This window comes from Sciurus carolinensis, chromosome 14, assembly GCF_902686445.1.
Source record: "Sciurus carolinensis chromosome 14, mSciCar1.2, whole genome shotgun sequence".
In the NCBI taxonomy this organism is placed as follows: domain Eukaryota; kingdom Metazoa; phylum Chordata; class Mammalia; order Rodentia; family Sciuridae; genus Sciurus; species Sciurus carolinensis.
The window spans coordinates 64,218,919-64,224,918 of record NC_062226.1 but is presented as its reverse complement, the minus strand read 5'-3'; positions in this window follow the sequence as shown (position 1 = coordinate 64,224,918).

The window sequence follows — 6,000 nt, the reverse complement described above, 5'->3', positions numbered from 1 at the left end:
AGTGATCATTAATATCATCAGTCATATGAGACATGGTTCCATAGGCTGCTAGGACTTTTCCTTATTCTTACTCTTTGGGGTCTAGACTTCAGGAGTGGTATGTGCATCTTGGCTCTGGGTAGTTCCCAGGAATTAAGTACTCAGGGAAGCAGCATCTGATACTGAGTTTAGGGTGAGAAAGGTTTACTAGGGAGAGCTCCTGAGATCAGACCAGTCTATTGTGTAGGCTTAGACCAATATTAAAGAGGAAAACCATTTCCTCCACTCCAGGTCAAGAAAAGACAAATCCAGAGGGATATAAGATCCAGCTATTCACCAGATCTTCAACTCTACTACAAAGCAATAGTAACAAAAACGGCATGGTATTGGTACCAAAATAGAAAGGTGGATCAATGGTACAGAATAGAGGACACGGACACAAACCCAAATAAATACAATTTTCTCATACTAGACAAAGGGGCCAAAAATATGCAATGGAGAAAAGATAGCCTCTTCAACAAATGGTGCTGGGAGAATTGGAAATCCATATGCAACAGAATGAAACTAAACCCATATCTCTCACCATGCACAAAACTAAACTCAAAATGGATTAAGGATCTCGGAATCAGACCAGAGACCTTGCATCTTATAGAAGAAAAAGTAGGTCCAGAGCTTCAACATGTCGGCGTAGGACCAGACTTCCTCAACAGGACTCCCATAGCACAAGAAATAAAAGCAAGAATTAATAACTGGGATAGATTCAAACTAAAAAGCTTTCTCTCAGCAAAGGAAACTATCAGCAATGCAAAGAAAGAGCCTACAGAGTGGGAGAAAATCTTTGCCAATCATACTTCAGATAGAGCGCTAATCTCCAGAATCTATAAAGAACTCAAAAAACTCTACACCAAGAATGTAAATAATCCAATTGACAAATGGGCTAAGGAAATGAATAGACACTTCACAGAAGAAGATATACAAGCAATCAACGAACATATGGAAAAATGTTCAACATCTCTAGTAATAAGAGAAATGCAAATCAAAACCACCCTAAGATTCCATCTCACCCCAATTAGAATGGCGATTATCAAGAATACAACCAACAACAGGTGTTGGCGAGGATGTGGGGAGAAAGGTACACTCTTACATTGCTGGTGGGGCTGCAAATTAGTGCAGCCACTCTGGAAAGCAGTGTGGAGATTCCTTAGAAAACTTGGAATGGAGCCACCATTTGACCCAGCTATCCCACTCCTTGGCCTATACCCAAAGGACTTAAAATCAGCATATTACAGAGATACAGCCACATCAATGTTCATAGCTGCTCAGTTCACAATAGCCAGATTGTGGAACCAACCTAGATGTCCTTCAATTGATGAATGGATAAAGAAAATGTGGTATATATATACAATGGAATATTACTCAGCCATAAAGAACGATAAAATTATGGCATTTGCAGGCAAATGGATGAAACTGGAGAATATCATGCTAAGTGAGATAAGCCAATCTCAAAAAACCAAAGGAAGAATGATATCGCTAATAAGTGGATGATGACACATAATGGGGGGTGGGAAGGGTTAGTGTTGGGGTTGGAGTTGGGTTTAGGGAGGGGGGCAGGAATGGAGGAAGGAAGGACTGTATAGATGGAGGGGAAGGGTGGGAGGGGAGGGGGGGAAGGGAAAAAATGGCAGAATGAATCAAACAACATTACCCTATGTAAATTTATGATTACACAAATGGTATGCCTTTACGCCATGGACAGACAGAGAATCAACATGTATCCCATTTGTTTACAATAAAAAGAAAAAAAAAAAAAGAAAGAAAAAAAAAAAAAAAAGATCCAGCTATTCCTTCCTATGCAGAGATTCTTCTTCTAGTGCCAATTTTGGACAAGTGTTTATTTTTATTAAGAAAGGCAACAAGCCAGGCATGGTGGCGTGTACCTATAGTCCCAACTACTCAGAAGGGTGAGGCAGGAGAATTGTCTGTGTCTAGGAGTTCAAGGCCAGCATGATAAACATACCTAGCCACCCCCCCAACACTTAATTTTTTTTTTTTTAATTAGGGGTCTATAAATATTAGACTCCTGAAAACATTTATTAAAATTTGGAATTTAATTTACAATCTTCACAATCAGTGATCAATTTAGAAAAATACTACATTGAACTGAAATAAATTTACTATATGCTCATTTTGGTCACTATCTTAAGAATTAAAAATTTAGTGAGGAAAGTTCTTTGGAAAGTATAATGAATTTTCTTCACTAAGTTTTTTTTTTTTTTATTGTAGTTTTTATGTGCCATCATGAGGGTTCTTTGTGCCCTTTGTATCATCTCTTCAAATTTGTTCTTGCTGTTGAAAGTAGAAATGTTTAACAACAAAGCAAAATCTAAGTAACCCACCCAGCGTTTATATCCTGCATGGCTGAGCTTTAATGAAAGCTTGAGTTTTTCCAAAAGTCTGTCTGCACTGACTAGGAAGGAAATGCCGTGAGCATATGAACCATGTAATTTCATTTGAACTAAGGAATTCCAAAAATATTTGCTTATTGAAAGGGCAGTTATGCTTTTGTGTTGGAACTTGTTATGGAGAAGGGTAAGTACTAGTTCTTTCCTCCCTTAGAAACAAAAAACAAAATTAAAGACTGAGTGACTGGGTAGGAAAATAGCATGCAGAGGGTGAGCTGTCCCACTCTTCCTTGGAAGATCTAACTACTCTACAGAGCCCCATCCAGCTTGAGGTCACCCTTTCCCTGACTGATTTTAATGCAGGGCTCTATCTGGCCTTGTCTTCAACACTACTTGAACTGACACCCAGATGTTTTGTGAGATCTGCTCATTGATGCCAGTGTAAATGCTATGCCAGTAGCAAGACTGGAACTTCTGGAACCTGGCTGGGCAACCTGGCCAAGCAAAGCACACTTAGGTCCTCTTCATCTTTGTCTCTGCAAGGTGATCTGATGTTATAATATTAATAACTAGCATTTGGAGGAATATGTACTATGGTTGCATTCTCAATACTTGGTACTTTTATATGAATTGCATCATTTAATTTTTACAACAATACTTCATGGAATTTGTGGGGTATTTTTTTTTTTTTTTGGTTTGAGTTTTTTTTTTTTTTTTTTTTTTGGTACCAGGAATTGAATCCAGGGGTGCTTAACCACTGAACATCCCCAGCCCTTTTTTATATTTTATTTAGAGACAGGGTCTTGCTAAGTTGCTCAGGGCCTCACTAAATTGCTAATGCAGACTTTGATCCTCCTGCCTCAGCCTTCTGAGCTGCTATAATTTTGAAATTTAGAGAGATTAAAAACCAATGTTTTAAAATCAGTGTGTCTCCAGGGACTTTGATCTTCCCCATTTTGTAATCCCTGGCTTTTGACAGTGAGTCTTAGTATACTAGATTGGGATCTCAGATACCAGTACAGCAGATATAATTGGTGCTCTTTGCTTGTCTCTTGTGCCTTACTAACTGCTGGCATATGGACTACCTTGCTTAATAGATTTCTTTGTTGAGTAGATCTCCAGCTGTGAGCATGGCTATGTGGAGATGTAAGGCCTCCTGAGAGCAGCCCTTAACTAATGATTGGTGTATAAATTCTCTAACTTCTTTGCTTCTCTGATCGATTAGTCAGAGACATGAGTTCTACACTGGTACTCAGAATTCCACAGAGGGATTAAGCCTCAGCTCCTGTAGCACACTAGGCTGGCAAACATTCCCTTCATTCATTGCCTTTCTCTGCCTTTTTTCCCTTTGCCAGCATTTGATCACCACCCAAATAAATTTTTGTATATTCTCCTCTCAGAATCTGCTTTCAGGGGAACCAAAACTAAGATAATAAATAACAGAAAGATCTATCTAAGAAGGAGAAGCCAAGTGGAGGGGGTACTGTGTTTCTGGAAGGACAGCATGGGGTTGCACTAAGTAGGAAGCAACCTCTGATAGATGGTTCCCTGTTTAGAAGGTGACTGTGTCATTCTGAGGGAGAAGAGAAAGCTTTTGGAGGATTATGGAATGTCGAGACACTGTTGACTCTTGACTGGGTGGGGCTTCTTTCAGAAATCATCTTATGCTCTATGTTTTTTTTGACTTATAGTTATCCAAAGTTCAAAAAGAAATGAGATCACAGGAAATGTAACCATTAATAACTAGGATAATAACACAAGATAGAAATGCCAATATTTTATTAATAGAACATTGAGGAAGGCATAAGTAAATGAATAGAGGATACACATATAATTTTGGAGGATTTATAACTGACTATAATGTAATTATGTAACATGTTTCATACTAACTTAAAACTGAATGAGGCTCTTTCATACCAACTTTACTACACTTACAGGATTGTTTCTCAGTTTATGACACTATGACCTTTGTTGATTAACTGGACTTCCACTGATTCCCAAACATTAACATAAACCGCTTTTTACCTGCTTGAACATAGAAGGACATGGGCTTTATGATAAAGTATATATAGGCAATGGCCAACTTCCTTTTCTAACCCACACATGGTTGATCTCAACATTTGTTTTCCCTCACCTCACCTGTTGAAGACAAAAGCATGGAAGGAGTCTTGCCGTCCTTGACAATTTTATTTTGTCTTTATTACAGACAGGTTCTGATAAGATTTCTGAGAACACTGTGTTTTGGGGGGGTTGGAGAGGTGTAGGATAAGACAGAGGCCAAAACTACTATGTTCCAGAATGGTTTGTTAACAATTTGCAGGGTACAGTGACTCAAGCCTGTAATTGCAATGATTTAAGAGGCTGAGGCAGGAGGATCACAAGTTCAAAGCCAGATTCAGCAATTTAGCAAGGCTAAAGACTTATATGTCTGAGAAAAGAGGGGTAAGAAGAGAGACTGAGAGAGATGTCTGATCAGAATTGTTGTACACTCTCTACTGTCTCATGTTATGGAGTAAAAAACCTCTTTCCAACTCCTCTAGTTATTTTAATAGAGAATACACATAGAAAATTCAAGCATGGCATTTTTATATTGGAGAAATGGTTGAGACATGTCAGACAGAACAATTGTTGTTGTTGGCTAATTTAAGTCTGTGTCAACCAACTTCCATATCTAAAAAGACCAAGCCAGGCACTGTGGTGCTGACCTGCAGTGCCAGCACTCTGAGACTGAAGCAGAAAGATCATTTGAGTCCAAAAATTTGACACGTGCCCAGGCAACATAGTGACAGCTGTCTCAAAGAAGGAGGGGAAAAAATAAAAGACCTAGGTAAAGAGAAAGCATGGTGACTCTTTCCCCATTTATCTAGGTTAGAAACAATAAGCTATTTCATTTTATTTTCTTGTTTGCGCTAAGTCTCCAGCCCAGAAATTCCATTTGCATCTATTAATTCTTAATAATAATAGGCTACCCTGCTTTTATGGTTAATTAAGTGATTCCAAGTGATATTTAACACTCTGATCTATGGGTAGAATTGTGGACAAGATACATTGGTTAGTTACATGTAACAACAGTTACTGAGATACACCTTTTAATTTAAATGTTTACATTTTCATTGTTGAAAAGTTTGCTTTTACCAAAGACCAACCAACATGTGCTGTATTTGCACCATGAAGAAAGGACCCTGGTCATTGCTGAGTACTACTATAAGCACTGTTCAACACAAACACATGGGTAAGGAAATCACCATTATTAAGCAAGAAGTTCCACAATAATATAGTAGATGACATCATAGATCTGATGAAATGAATTGAGAGAAGCCAGGAGAGGGGTATCTCTATCAAACTGTTGGAGGAGAGAGAAAGGAGAGATAATTATGTTCCTGAGGTCTCCACCCTGGATTGGATCATTGATGTAGATTCCAATATTAAGGAAATGTTGATGGTTTTGGACTTTGGCAGTCTGTCCAAACTATAGGTCACTCAGCCTGCAGTCACTGAATTTCAAAACATCACATGGAGTCACTTGATTCTGTTTGCTATGCTGTGATATTTTCAGTAAACTTAGGGCAAAAAGGTAAGGAGAGGAGGGGAGGGATGGAAGGAAGAAAGGAAGGAAGGG